This window comes from Anas platyrhynchos, chromosome 3, assembly GCF_047663525.1.
Source record: "Anas platyrhynchos isolate ZD024472 breed Pekin duck chromosome 3, IASCAAS_PekinDuck_T2T, whole genome shotgun sequence".
Lineage (NCBI taxonomy): Eukaryota > Metazoa > Chordata > Aves > Anseriformes > Anatidae > Anas > Anas platyrhynchos.
Window position 1 is genome coordinate 83,978,097 of NC_092589.1, and position 15,907 is coordinate 83,994,003.

Consider the following 15,907-nt stretch of genomic DNA (forward strand, 5'->3'; position numbering starts at 1 on the left):
ATGGAGCATTTCTTGCTGATTTTGGCAAATGTCATTGCAGGGTCTCGGTTCTTTCATAATTTCCTAAGTAACTTCTGAACCTGCATGGTGAAGTTGATACACAGGGTTCATGAGCACATATGAGTGCTGGCAGGACAGAAAAGAATATACCGTAGGCCATATGGAGTACACAGGTACATCAGACAACACAAGGATAAGCTGATGGACATCTAGTTTTTATTCTACTATGCTATTTTATTTATTTGTTTGTTCAGTACGGGGAAAACCACTGCTTTATTTTTCTATTTGCTTTACAGATGTTTCAGTAGTAAAATAATTTTATCAATCTATCTCTTTTATGTTAGTTATTCTAGCCTTGTAGCCAAAAACAAGGAACCATTTTGGTCTTACAGTGATTTCCTAGAAGGTGGCCTGAGAGCTTTCATCCACTGTTTCTTCTCTCAACCTCATTCTGTGTGATGCCTTCCAGTCCAATCTAAACTGAAGGTCCTGTAGAAGACAGAGGGGTTTTGGAGTCTGACCTCACAAGAGCCCTAATATATCTGAGTGATTTTAGGGAAGCTTACAAATTTGTCAGTCTTGCAGTCATGCACTGGAAGCTGCTGTTCCATACTCTGGGTTCTGGGTGCAACGAGAGGTCTGCAGCACCCGTCAGGTGTGCAGTGTCCCTGGTGGGGACGGCTCTTCCCCTCCTACTCTACCATACCAAGCCAAAGAAGTCTTGAGGATCCCAGGGTCAGAAACCTTTGCTCTTACAGGGACAACAGCTTCTGTCAGAGGCAGATAATCTTTACACCACAGAAAGTCCTGGGAAATCCTACATTTGCAATGGTGTCAAGCCTCTGTAGATACGGCACATTTCCTCCTGTCCTGTCCTGTCCTGTCCTGTCCTGTCCTGTCCTGTCCTGTCCTGTCCTGTCCTCTCCTCTCCTCTCCTCTCCTCTCCTCTCCTCTCCTCTCCTCTCCTCTCCTCTCCTCTCCCTGTTTTTTTTTTTTTTTTGTTCTTTCTTTTTTTTTTTTTCTTTTTTTTCTTTTTTTTCTCTCCTTTCTTTCTCTCTCCATTTAAACCTAGCTCTTTTTCCATTTCTTTTTCTCCCACCCCTGCAGTATTTTAACACTTCTGTGCACTCAGAAAAACAAGTCACGGTCTGGTCTTTAAGATTTTGTGAGAACTGACAAATTTGGTCAAGGGTGAGATTTTGCAAATGCTGTTAAAAACACAGCTTTTCATGTGGCAACATGTTCTTTTATACTGGAACACATCCTAAATTTTCACACATGTGCAGGAAGTGAAATCACACCTTTTTATGGCAGAAACAGCTTAGCACAGTGAAATGACAGCTTTTCCCTATAAAAAATGCCTTTAGTTTTTGTGAAAACCAGCGAATTACTTGAGGCAAAACCACAAAGTGTTTCATCAGCAACACAATGTCTTTTAATGCAGCTCTGCCTTGAAAAAAGCTCGGGGAAGATGGATATCGGGGGGATGACACCACTGGACGTATCAGACTTACAGCCCAAATATGCTGTACAAGATTTGAGTGCTTTTTCAAAAGATTTTTTAATCTAATGGTGTCTTCTAAGTCTTCCTTTTCCCTCCTTCTCCCTCTTCAAAGTCTTTTATTTCCTCTCCTTTGATCCCAAATTTTCATCCCATGGTATTTTTAACTCTGCCTGCCTCCACCAGGCTGACACCCGTCCCCGCTCCCCTCCACATGTGGCTGCACGCTTCCCGAGCGCCGAGGGAAGCCGAGGGCTGCTCAGGCTCTGGATACAACTGGAGCTTTCCGATGTGCTTTAGTGTTGCGTGCATCATCCAGTGTGTGTCCTGGCCAGCAGGACATTTGATCCCCTTGCTGTTGCAATTTTGCTGCTTTCAGCAGGAGCAAGCGTGACAGTTTCTGGAGGACCAAGGCAATTACTTTGTTGGTGTGAAATCTCTTCTGTGGAGATCATAGCCGGATATGCCACCAGGAGAAGGAGATATTTTACTTCCAGGCTTGTTTCCTACAGGTACAGGTATTCGAGTGTAGTGAGATGTTTTCCCAAAAGTACAGGTATTTGAGTGAGGTGAGTTGGTTGCCATGCATTGGCCTGTTCTCTGCCAGGATATGCCATTCTCAAACATTATTTCCCCTTCTTCTCCTTTCTCTTTATCATTTGTGTGCACTTCTCTTCCCTTAGGCCATGGGAAAACCTGTAGATTTGGAGGAGCCTTACAGCTGTCTCATGGAGTTCTCACAGCAGCCCCTCAAGATGTTTTCAGCAAGTGCGTGCCTGGCAGGAGCCGAGAAAGCCCTCAATGTGACGCAGAGTAATTTAAGTTTCTGTGCTGTCACTAAGGACCTAACCTGTGACACAGTGCCAACAAGGTGAGAAGCACAATTTGCTATAGTTGAAGTGCAGAAGTAAATCAGAAAGCAGCAAGCAATGTTACTGCCCTGCATCTGCAGGTACATCTCTTAGTGTAAGAAAGGGCATAAGCGAAAAAGGCATTTGTACAGGTTAGAGGATATTGGGAATGTTGCATGTGCTGTTGTACGACTGCCTGCCTGTTGGAGAGAGAGATTTTAAACCTGCCTGTAAGCCCAATAACCAGCTTTCTAACCACACACATCCCACACCTACATTTTTGTGTTCTGCAGCTTTCATGTTGGTCAAATAAAAAGCATCAGCACCACATCTACTTGTTTGCATTGAGGACCAATATGTTTTCTTTGCACTTTAAATGCTGTTTAGGGCTCTCTTTATGAGCTTCAATTAGGAGTTTGCTATGGAGGGCTTATTAGAGCAGTTTTATTGGTACTTTAACACATTTTCTTTGTTAAAAGCTAGTTTAGAAGCTAGTTTAAGAAGCTTGTAAATGGGAGCCACAGTGAGCTGTCTGTTCCACTGACAAAACTGTATCAACTGGCCTCCCAGAGGGTCCCTCAAGTCACCTGGTCCACCCCTGCTTGAGCATCCACAGGTGAGTCCCAGCATCTGCTAGGTTCTCAGCAAAGGGGGTCAGGCGGGGGCATCATGGAATAAATATAAATTCTGGAATTATGGGGAGAAAACACCCCCAAACTGGGAGTGCTACATTTGATATAAACTTAGCATTTAAGAGGCATCCAGTTAATTCAGTATCCAGGGCACTCAGGTCAATAAAACGCAAAGAGATCACTTGGACTTGTTTCACCAGCAGAAGTGGAGGCCAGGAGGCCTTCCCATTTAGGGTTCAAACTAGAGGAAACCACAGTGTCAAGCTCCTCTCTCTTGACCAAGACCTCAGGAAAGCCTCCCTCTTGTCATTTCTGGACACCCCACACTGTGGACAAAGCTGAGAAGACCCCAGGCCTGGATGAGGTGCAGTTGGAGAGCATCCAAAGGGGATGTGCCCACCCTCATGTCCCTGGAGAAGATACCTGGTGTGCTGGCTTCCACTTTCAGTTTCGGTTTCAGGTTTTTGTTTTAAAGGTACCTAGATGTGGAAAACCATCCCCACAAGGGTCCCACTGCAGAAACCCAAGTGGTGTTTGCTGAAATAAGCTTAGAAGTAGGTGGAAAGTACCTTCTCCAGATCCCTGAGGGAGTGATACAGAGTATCTAAACAAGTCGATTTCATTAGCCACATTTATATTTTCCTACAAAAAGTATGCAAGTAAATATTTTCTCCAGGATTTTTTTCTCTTCTCTCCTCTTTTTCTTGGCTCCTTTTTTCTCCCTAAACCTACAGTACATCACTCACAATGACTTAAATAGTGAAAACTGTCTACAGTTTATCTAAGGATCAAACAGCTGTTGTCTTCACAGGCCTTTTTTATTAATATGAATTAATGTTTTCCAACTTATTTCCTACATTTCTGCTGGGAAGAATAACCCTTCCCAGAAGCATTCTTTGGCAGATAGCAAAATAATTTGAGTAGCAGATATATGATCTCATTTTTTTCTGGACAGATTACAAATTGGATATTGGCTAAAAGTGGATGAACACAATAAGTATTTTAATCTTGCAGTGATTTCATGTACCTAAATACTTCAGCTGCCTACACTTTCCAAGCTATGAGCTGCATCCTTAAGCAGTTAAACTGTCTCTAGTTACAGAGGATACCATGGCCCAGACCTACTGTAATGGAAGAGGGAGCGGGTTGTTTCCATTTGTATGTCACTGCAGAGGTTTCTAAGCATTAAGTTCTTGCCTGAATAGTGTTTCTGAGATGAAGTGCTTTGGAAATATCAGCGTTCAAGTCCTACTCCAGCCCGACAGTCACAGAAATAGGTTGCTTTTGACACAGCTGGACTGCTACTTCTATGCAGCTAGATTCTGCACGGTGGGTCTGGAGGTGAAGACCTAGAAGTGCTGCCTTAAAAATATTCTACTCTTGTCTTCCAGGGAGAGTCTTACTGCTTTAATCAGCTTTATGGAAAGCCATTCCTTCTAAAAATTGCTGTTGAGTCTGAGAGTGTTCCAGGATTTATTCATGTGAACTTCATAATCTACACATGCGTCATGGAGACTTCTGTCACTTGATGTGACAAAGGTGCTCTTGGAACTCCTGTTGACCCTAACAAGTTTTTGCAGTGACATGTGAACCAACACTCCTGTGTTTCAGCATTTCTAAAATAAGCAGTTTTGCATGGCTTTTCCACTGTGAGCTGATGGTCTCTGTGATTTGCACTTGAGGGAGTGATGGATGGATGTTTGTCAGAGACACAGCAGATGAAAGAGAATCTGTTGAATCTTAGCTCCAAAAGTTTCTCCTTTTGGAGAAGGTTTAGAATTAATTTCCAACTGCATTTGCTCAATATAGTGTTGGTTATAATGACTCTTTCCGTGTAAGTACTGTGTACCTTAATAGTCCTTGCTTTTTCGGTGCTCATCTACAGCCAAGAAAGGAATGATAAATAACTAGGAAACCAGTCTCCTCTGCATCCCAAATCACATTCCAGTATAATTTTTGGAAATCCTGGAACAGGTAGTTCATTTTTGTTATGTGATGTTTGATATGCAATGTATGTGAAATGATAAGTTGAAGGGAAAACTCTCAGCAATCTCCTGGAACCTAGTACCAGATCCCTGCCCTACTTCTCTTGTCTCAGATTGTGTGGAAGGACTGAGTGTGGTAATAAAGTATTGGGAAGATCACCCTCTTCGTTATAAGAAATGACTGAGTGGAGGATCCTGCTCAGCTGCAACAGGTGTTGGTACAACCGGGAAGAAACATCAGACCTTGGAGCTGACACTGGTGGCAGGTCCAGTACGCCTATGAGGTGAAGCTAGGCTGAACATGATGCTTGTCCTGACCAGCACTGTGCTACAGTAATTTAAACTGGAGCGATTTATTTAAATCTGTACCAGTTTTCCAGTTTTACAACACGTTTCATTTTTTTTCTTTTCTTTACATTTCATATAATGCTCTAATTTTTTTTTCTGTTTGCCTCCTTGATTATTTTTTACCTTAAGAATTCTCTCCTCTATGCAGGTGATAGAGGAAGCTAGATGAAACAAAGCAAGGCTTTTATGTTGTAAGAAACATGTCATATAATGGTGACTTTCACAAAACTGATTTTTGGCGCCTTGATTCTTGGCCTTGAACATAGCAGCAAACTAGTGAGCAGGTTTTCATCAGTATCTTTAATCAGGTTTCAAGACACTGTAAAAATACAACAAAAATCATAAAAATTCCTTTTGTCTCAAACACATACCTTAGCAGTAAGGGATGTATCCCTAAATATTTCCTCAGGAAAAATTAATGAAGCAAATTAAAAGAAAAATTCTTTCAAGCTGTTCCAAACAAACTCATTTCGTAGGCTTTTATCATGCTTCCTTGCCGTTTGGGAAATTTATTTAAGTTATTAAAAAATTCCCTAAAATTCTCAGCTGAAAAGTTGGCTTCTGTTTTTTCTACAAAGCTAACTCACCTGATTTGTCAGAACAGCTCGAAAATGAAGTGCTAACTGGTGGGTTTTATTGAAAGGAAACCAAGTGGAACAACATATGTATTTTCTTAGGAAACTAAAAAGCTCACAGTCCTGTGGTGTTCCTTGGGGTAAATTCTTTGTTATGAATTACAACCTGCTTACTGATGAGTTGTTAATAAAAAGTAGACCTGCTGGGCCATTATTTTTTTCCACACAGTATACCCAGTTTAGCTTTTTTTTTAACGTTTTCATTAATGCACTGAGTGTGAATAAATCTGTTTCCAATTTGTAATTGTTTTCCCTTCATCTGGACATTAATTTATTGCCAAATCTAACACTCTTCTATTTTTAATATCCCTCAAAACTGAAGAGCTGTTTTAAAAACAAAGAAAAAAGATTACAAGAATGCAGGATAGTGGGAAGAAGGATCTGTCTCTTTCTTTCTTTCTTTCTTTCTTTCTTTCTTTCTTTCTTTCTTTCTTTCTTTCTTTCTTTCTTTCTTTCTTTCTTTCTTTCTTTCTTTCTTTTTCCTTCCTTCCTTCCTTCCTTCCTTCCTTCCTTCCTTCCTTCCTTCCTTCCTTCCTTCCTTCCTTCCTTCCTTCCTTCCTTCCTTCCTTCCTTTCCTTTCCTTTCCTTTCCTTTCCTTTCCTTTCCTTTCCTTTCCTTTCCTTTCCTTTCCTTTCCTTTCTTTCCTTTCCTTTCCTTTCCTTTCCTTTCCTTTCCTTTCCTTTCCTTTCCTTTCCTTTCCTTTCCTTTCCTTTCCTTTCCTTTCCTTTCCTTTCCTTTCCTTTCCTTTCCTTTCCTTTCCTTTCCTTTCCTTTCCTTTCCTTTCCTTTCCTTTCCTTTCCTTTCCTTTCCTTTCCTTTCCTTTCCTTTCCTTTCCTCTTTCCTTTCCTTTCCTTTCCTTTCCTTTCCTTTCCTTTCCTTTCCTTTCCTTTCCTTTCCTTTCCTTTCCTTTCCTTTCCTTTCCTTTCCTTTCCTTTCCTTTCCTTTCCTTTCCTTTCCTTTCCTTTCCTTTCCTTTCCTTTCCCTCAATATCTCTCTCTCCCCTGCTCTCCCCCACTCTCTCAGTCTCCATTTTATTCTTCCTCTCTTCCCTGGGGAAGGGGCACTGGGGGTCTCCTGGGGTCCCGCAATCTTTAAAAGCAACACCCACCAGCTGAACCTACACACAGCTCGCAGAATGGTCTGAAGGAAACACTGCAATCAAAGTAGGATCTGATGGTTACCTGAGGTGGCAGCACAACTTTATTTAACGAGGGCTGACTTTTTACTTGTTTGTTTTCTGTCTAAGCATCTCTTTGCATGGGAGAGCCTCCTTCCCCACTTGTTACTGCACTGTAATCTAGGGAATAGCAGCAAATCTTGTTTGTTACAAAAAATGAAGGGATTAAGCAGGAGGCAGGCAAATGCCAGTGTTTTTCAATGGATATTATTAGCAGGTGGCTTTCATGCTATTTTAGTTCCACACATTTGCATGTATTCACGTGAACTAGGGGCATGAGTCCAACCTCTGATGATGCAGCATTACTATCACAGTCAGGAAAATCTGTAGAATCGGCAGGGAGCACTGTATCAGTTTTCAAGGGAGGGCTGGTTGTTCCTGGGGTGCTTTCAGAAGCAGCAGCCACTGGAGCTGGCAGATCTCTTGGCCAGAGTTAAGCCGTGCTCATGTGTGTGAGGGGACAAAGCTGGATAAAAAAGCAGCAGCTGTGTTGGGGCCTTGGGAGCAGTGCTCTCAGCACACCCTCCTTCCCCCGCTGTCTTATGCCAGGACGGGGACACACTACCAAACACTAATTCCTCCAAGTGCTTGTGTTTCACCAAAGCACATCTCAAGCCCTCTGGCCCCAGCAGCAGAGCAGGACACTGTGCCCTCACCATTCGAGCTCTTTCCTACCTCATCTCCTTTTGCTTTATTCTCCTTAGGCCCAGGGGGTGCAGCCAGGACCCCCAGCACAGTGGCTTTGAGGGAAGCTGCAGGTGGCCAGTGGCCAGAGGGCTACCTGGAGCAACAAGATCTGTGGGTGGCACATTCCTCGTCATGCTCAGCAGTGTCTAGCTGCCCTGGACCCAAGAGAACTACCTCCAAAGGATGGGACATTTGCACACAGTCTCTCTGGCCTTCAGCCTACCTGTTCGGCCTCATGTCAGCTTCTCTCTGAGACTTTCTACTCAGACCCACTGGAAACATTACTCTGACATGACTGATGTTGTTTTTCAACATACAAAATATGCAGGAGGTGGATGAAAATGCCAGCATAGATGACTGTATGTGTTGTGTTTGTATAGCAACTGCACCCACTCTACATACCATTGCCTTTTTTTGACGGGCTGGATGCACTCATCCTAAAACTTCAGGCAGCAATTGCAGGTACTTTTTCCTGTGCAGGTGGTACCACGATATCAATAGATGGCACAAGAGAAAGACAAAAGAAAAAGCACAAACATTAATAAACACCTCCCCCCCTGCTCCCAAAAGGTGCCAGCAGCATCCACTGCCCCTCCATCACCCACCGGGGTACAGGAGCAGGGGGGATGTGGCATGTCACAAAGAGCACTCACAAAGTTTCGTGGTCTCAAACGCTTTTGACAACAACTTCTGTGCTCTTTCCACTCCCCCAGAGATGCTGGGTTTCTCACTGTGTGAACCGTGCTCTTTAGCAAGCAGGAGAAACTGATGTAGCCACTATTTATTTTTTTATTTTTTAGCCACAGTTAATTCTTCCCTTTTGCCCTGGGTTATAGGACTTATGTCCGGAAACAATAGGAGCCTAGCACCTTCCCATATGATCTCTTTCTTCGTTTTAGCTGCTTGTAAAAACCTATTTTGGTCCCTTGAGTCCTAAAGAGTAATATGTCCATTGCCTCCACAATTGCCTACTCCATCTGGGACTCTCATTGGGATTCAGTCCACACATTCAGTTCAGGTGGGATCTTCAGAAAAATCAATAACCAACATGTCTGGCAGCACTTTACTGCATGGTATCTGTGTCCTGCTTCCTGGCTGGGACTCTCAAAATACTGATGTTCTGTTGAATTGGGGTTTTTCCAAGGTTTCCAGCCACCTTTCTGTTGCTTTGTGAGTTTTTTTTTTGTCTTTTTTTTTTCTTTTCTTTTCCTTTTTTCAGTTGACAGTAATCTATCTCTCATAATCTGTGTGGAGATGGACATTCTTCCTGCTTTGCTGCTTCCCCTCCAGCAGAGGCCCTGCTGTTTTTGGTGCTCAGATTTTATGGCCTTTGGTATTCCTGACTCCCACGGACACATTGGACAGCCATGGGTGAGCACGGCCTGCGACTTCCATCATCTGCAGCTGGAGGCTTTGGGACAAGTGTTGCGCTCTGCTGCTCGAGGGGGGGACCTGCTCCAGCACAGTTCATCCTCTGACTCTTATTTAGGTGTTTGCCCATGGGCTATAACATTTAAAGGGAGGTTCGGCTTTTATTGCAACTATTTGAACCAGCTTGGTTAAATTATGAATGAGGCAGGGGTGTCCCTGAAGCTCACACTGAAGGAGTCTACATGGCTGGTGTAAAACCAGAGGCCAAGTTTACACCTAAGCATGGAGAAAGGGTTGTAGCAGCACCCAGATGCTCTAAGCCAGCTGTAAACTCGCTTGTCTAGGTATGGGTAATGTCTGCCTGGGGCAGCACAGAGCTGTAAAACAGCAGACCTGTAAAAGTGATCAAGTACCTGGATCTGGTCCATACCAAGCTTTGGGATCAGGACTGAGGACTGATCATGGACCTCTGCAGCCGATGCAAGGAGCTGCCATGCAGCTGCACCCCCAAGAAGCCAGCAGAGCCCTGCATTGAGCAATCACCAACAAAACCATGACAATGTGGAAAACTGTCTCATTTGGTGTAATTATTCATTTTGCTGAGGCTGGCCCTGAGTCAGTGCCTCCAAATGCTTTTGAACCTGAAGCCTGTAGAAAGCAGTTGGTCTGTGTGGTGGGGAGCTACCATCTCTGTAAGCATCCTACTCAGTAAGCAAGGAAAGCTGTTAATGGCCTGGGTTTCAGTTTCCCCCACCATCAGGCTTGTTGCCCTTCATGGAATGGGAAGGATGAGTGCTGAGGTCCCCTGGAGAGGTGGTTTCTGTGGCATTTCTAGGCAGGACAAGAAAGCACCACGTAATTCTGACTTTGTGCACATTGCCAGGTGGCTTCCCAGAGTGAGTGGTTTGGATAAATTTGGAAAACTCTGAATAAACAGGCCAGAGTTACAGGATTACCTAAATCCAGCCTGCAGATTACCATGTTGGAGAAACCAGACATGGAAAGCAAATCTGTGAGCTGCTCCAGCCAACTGCTCTGCTGATGCTGGCTGGTTCCCTAGCATACACTTTGCAGAGTTTTGGTCTGCTCTTCTTTTCATGACTTAACACATTTCATTCTCATGGAAGTTTCTGCATATTTCACCTTAAAATACCTTTTCATGATATCCCATTATTTCTACTTTTCTCTCTTCTAACATCCTAAAAAATCCCTTTGTCTTTTGTGTAATTCTCTCTCCAAATAATGATAAAAAGTTGCACCATTGCAACCTTACTGTTGAACACTGACATAATCTTAGCTCCAGACATTCCAGTCAACATGTTGTATAACCAGTTTTAGTCTGGCGTTTTCCTTACATAGATTCTGTATAGTCCCTTTGTAACTTGTTTTTCTCTGAATTTCTTGACACCCACTGCATACCTTGACGTACAGAGATACGAATGAAGTCTGGAGAGCTTTGGAGGTGTAAAATGGGATGGTGAACCCAATCTCGCCAACCTTTTTTTTTTTTCTTTCTGGGAAACCTCCAAGGCTGTTGGATTTTATCAGAGGGAAAGTCATCATTTTCAAACCATCAGATTCAAAGACATCTTTGTTCCCCATTAATTGCTGCATTCATTTAACAAAGTATCAGCAGCTGACAATAAAGCTCCTCACTAACTATAAAATCAGAAAATAGCTCTGTTCAGTGTATTGATAACTTCATATTAAGGAAATTTTCTTCCAACTGATATTAAATCAAAACAGTCATTGTTGATTTCTTCTGGTCTTTCTCCCAGAGCTTGCAGAGAAGAATCAGGCATATTGTATTTTTAACTTTTTTGTGTGTAATTAGGCTGTCCCTAGGCTTCCATTTGTGATCAGTTAGCCTAGTGCTAGGTCCATGTTGAGGCAGTACCATGGCATTGTGGTACTGTAAAGATCTCCAGTTTGGCAGTTTCAGAATAGAAAAGATTTACACACACCCTGAGGCCTACTGCTAAATGTATAGATATAGATGATGATATAGATATTATATATAAATAGATATGTGTGAGTAAATAGCAAAGAACTGTGTGAAGATACCATTTGCTATGAAGGAAAAAAGTCCACAAATGATATGAATATCAAAATAGAACTTATCTGGATATAAAAAAAATATATATTTCTGGGGAAAATAAATAAAGAATACAATATAAAACTTTTAATTAGATTTTTCACCTCACTTGTCCTGTGATTAATATTAAAAGAAAAACACATGAGAGGTAAAGTGACAAATAAATACTTATTATTTTGTTACTTTTGTAGTGTGGTTGCACTGAAAATATTCTTGACCATTGAAAATCCAAGGAACTCTATGTTTAGGAAAGAAGTAATTGGGAAAACTTCTGCTTGAAAAGGTGTGCAGGTAACTTTATTCATCTGTATTTCATGTAGACATTTAACTGAGCATCAGCAGACCCTGAAATCATCAACACGGTTTCTTTTCCTATCATTCTCCTGTGTTCTGGCCCACATCACATTGCCTGCTGTACGTTAATCAGCTTTCCTAAGCTCTGGTTCATAAAACTGCTATGAACTGCATGCTTCTGCATCACCTGATATTTAGCAGGGAGTAAATTATCTGGGATTAAGGAATTTTAGGCATTTTCTTTTCAAATAAATATCTATATGCTTTCCTTATGGCCAGGCTGGACTTAATGAATCTGATCTTATTTCATCTCAGGAGCAAAGATGTTTTGGGCTGGTTGGTGGAGAAACTTGGCTCAGGACACAAACTCTGTGTGAGAATTTGATGATTATTAAACCATAGAAACTAAGTGGAAACACTGCTTTAGGTCCCATCAACACTGCAGAGCAGATGGACAGGAAAACAAATACATAACTTTCCCTGTTCTGTTACAGAAAATTAGAGTCCCACACCTGCCTTTGCGGTAGCTTTCTTGTACAGCTAAGAATAAATCATTTGGAAAAACATTTTTGAAGACAATTGTGGCACCAGGGCACTGGAGCATCAGTGAAAGCCAAAGGGAGTAAGTGAGCAAGTGTGAACCTCCGAGCTGCGATGTCTGTGTCCCAGTCCTCCACCCCTGAGGTGGCTATAATTCTTTCAAGCTATTTTGTCTTTTTATAACACAAGCAGCTTTTGACCAGCCAGGAATGGCTGGAAATTCAAGATTTCCATTTTGCGTGACATTATGGCATGTCAGAAAAGATTTCACTCTCACCAAAAGGAAAAAATCTCTGTGTCTCATGGAGAAGAAACTTCTGGCAACTTTTCACTTCAGGAATGTCAAGATAATTTCATCTGACTCCTAAAAAATGAAACAGAGCGGCCAGCTACCCCAACACAACTTCCTCCATGCAGGTTGTCATGGAGCCGAAGCGATCTGGAGGATTTGGATTCCAAGGGGAATTATTTCCTTCTTGAACTAAAATGAATTGAAACAGACTTGAGATAGTTGTCCTTGTCAAAGATATTTACTTGTATTTACACTGTTGAACAGGTCTGTTAGACAACAAAAACGAAGGCTGTTTTTTAACTCACAGATCTCCAGACAACACCTCCATCCTGGCTGATGGATTGTCTCTGCTCCTACGTTGCTTAAATCATTCTCCAGTTATGAAAAGCCCATGGCTTAAAGTGCTCCCCATGATGACAGTAGAGCTGCACTGAAACATAAAAAGGATACAGTTTTAACTCAGATCTCAACAGCTGCATCCCTGATACCTGCTCCAATAGCTTTGCTTAGTTTATGGATGCTTTTTTAACCTCACCAGTATAATTGGTTCTTGGTTGGACCTATCTGCACTGCTTGTGTGGTCTTTGGGGTGTCTTAAGTTCTTTATTTCGATTATCTTTGTCAAAACTGCCACAAAATCACAATTTCTAGAAGATCAATGATGAATATTGAACAAAAAGTAGCTCCTCAAAGTGTCCGTGTTAAATTATGGAGCCCCTGCTGGCAAAGCTAATTCAGTGCAATTCATTTCTCATGATTTAGAAATCATCCGATAGCTATGTATGGAAATATCATGAGAACAAATGACAAAACATAAGTACCGTAACAAGAGGCCCTGCTTCCCACTGAATAGGAATGGAAACCTATAGCTTTCTAAATGTTTATCCTTAGCTTTTGAAAGAGAAGAAGAAAATAAGGTTGGAGGAAAAAATATAATACTCCTTTCTGCCATGAGAAAGGATCTACTGTTCCTCAGACATCTTTCCCATAGAACCTAGACATTTGTTCCCTATCCTTTACTTGTCCAGGTGGTTATTCCTGGCTGAGAGTACCATGTAGGCAAGAATCCTCAGTGAACAACACCATATCTCTTTTGGGCAGACCATTTCTCCAGTTTGTTCTTATAGATAATTATGGCTCCTGCAGCTTCTCCCATGTTGATATTATGAAACTTATGTGACATGTATGTGACATCCAGATCATTCATGAAAATAAGTGTGGGCCCGACACCAGCCATTTTTACACTCACTCACTCAGGATTTCATCTAGATCATGTCTCCATGGATTGTTTTTATGAGGCAGTGTCAAAAACTTTGTTAAAATCGCTATATACAAACACTTTCTAGCTCTTTTCTTTTCAAAAGACCTGATCTGTTGTCAGAGATGGAAATAACTCAAATTTATACAGCGTGTCCATGGGGCTGTTATTTGTATTGTTAACTTCGAGGTGGATTATTTTTATTATTTGTTCCAGCCCTATTCTGGGAATTGAAACCAATGTATCACATCTATGGTTCCAGCTGTGCTCTTTTAGAGACAGGAATGCTGCTTATCCTTCTCCCTCTTCTGGATCCTCACTTGAACTCTGCCAGCTTTTGCAGAGTACGTGCAACAAGAATTAGTCTGAGAGGATTCTAGCCAGGTATTTAAGATGAATAATGTGGCTGATATGGAAGTATCTAATGTACCTAAGCACTCTTTAGCTTTTTCTTGCGCTATTCTAGCAGGACATCTTACCTTTTGTCTGTCATACCGTACTTATTCTACCCAATTTTAGCCATTATATTCAATGAAAGCTGAAGCAAAAAATGTTTTGGCCTTCAAAATCATCTGTCAAGAGCTTTCCTTCAGCACTTATTTTATTTTATTTTTACAGAATGATTTCTTGTTATAATTTTGTGCCTTTGCCTTCCTGATTTTGTCTTTTAGAGTCACATTGCTTATTTTCATCTTTAGCAGTCTAGCCTGGTTTCCACTGCTTGTGTGTATTCCAGTGTTTGAAGTCAGCAAGATCTTATGCTTTAACCAGGTTGTTTTATTACCATGGCTTCTTCTTCTCCTGCTTTGGAATGGTTTGCTCTTCTATCTGCAATATTTATATCTCCTAAAATAAATTCACTTTTCCTTTTCTCCTTTCTTTAGTAAACTGTCCTCATATAAGTTCTTACCCACCTGTTCTCTGAATTTTCCGAAATCTGCCTCCCTGAAGGCCACTGTTTTGATCTTGTTCTCTTCTTCCTTTCCTGTGGATCATATATGGTTTCATTTCATTGTCACCCTCATCTCTATTTCTACCATTGTGTTTTCAGCCATTTATTTCCAAATCTGTAGAAATCTTTCTCCTACTCCCTGCTGGCTTTTCTTTACCTACATGTCAAGAAATTGCCATTAGCACATTCCTAGAGCTTGCTGAACATTCTGCCTATATTTCACTACACATGAAACACACCCACAACTATTCTTTAAAACTGAGACCAACTGGCAGAAAATGCCCCATATCTGGACAGCTAAACTCACCTTCCGGCACTGGGAGGCCCTGCCCTGCCCAAGGGAACTGGCTGCTGCTCTCCCCAGGCAGTGCTTGGGAGTTGTTCTGGGATGGTGCCAGTTACCTGAGGACAAAACCATGTCAGGGAATTTCAGTGCTGTGAAGAGCAGCATGCCAATGCTGAGGAATGTGCTCTGGAGCTGTTTCATTTACTGCAGCCGATGAAGTCTCTTGTCTCTTGGTATATTATTTTCTCAACAGGTTGCTGAAGAGTGAAGATCCCCAGAGAGCATCACCTCCTGCAGGCTCCTGCCAGAAGCTCACAAAATGCCATCCCTACCTGCACTTGCTGGGCGGACTGTCCGCAGCAGATCCTTATCCTGTGAGCACCTAAATGCCATTCCTCTGTGATCAGAAGCTCAACAACTCTGCTTCCCTCTGAATTTTGGAGCTGAGAGCAAGCACCACATACTGGTCAGAAAGTACTCCTTTTCCCCCTTTATCCTCTTTCATGAGCAAACTGCGTCCTTTTTCACTAGTACGCCTGTCGCATGCATTATCCCACCATGTGTATATTTCATGGCTATAAATTTTGGTGTTTTATACAGACTTCCTCTTCTTAATCTCAGACTTTCTTGCCTTAATCTAAGATGATCAAGACGATCCTCCCCCCCAAGTGTACACAGTCTCTTTCATCCCTCCTATGACCCATTTGTGAATAAATCTGTGATTCACTTTGGCTAGAAATAAATATTGGAAATGATTTTGGTGCTGGGGGCAAAAAGAAGGGAGTAAATCAGATATCTTATGCTTAGCTTTAGATCAAGAAAAATTGCAGAGACAGGACAATGACACCCGCCCTCCATCTGAACGTGGTTCATCCTCCTGGGTTCGTCTGTGCTGGAAACACGTGATATCCTGGCAGCAACGCAGCAAATGTCCAAGAGGGAAATGACACGTTAAAACGAAAAGACAAACACATTTTTCACCCTGACAGACAGCTGGCTTACA

The 15,907-nt window shown here is 42.0% G+C and overlaps 1 long non-coding RNA gene across 2 annotated transcripts in view; it reads left to right on the forward strand.

The window, feature by feature from the left end:
* The window catches only part of LOC140002022 (uncharacterized), a 111,404-nt gene extending 95,697 nt beyond the window's left edge, over window positions 1–15,707 (forward strand). The window contains exons 3-5 of one of the 2 annotated variants that reach the window (XR_011807875.1): window positions 2,185–2,372; window positions 11,474–11,565; window positions 15,158–15,707. This is a non-coding gene — a long non-coding RNA (uncharacterized lncRNA). The remainder of the gene's footprint in view (window positions 1–2,184; window positions 2,373–11,473; window positions 11,566–15,157) is intronic. The other variant, XR_011807876.1, reaches the window with a different exon arrangement.
* The last annotated feature ends 200 nt before the right edge of the window (window positions 15,708–15,907 follow it).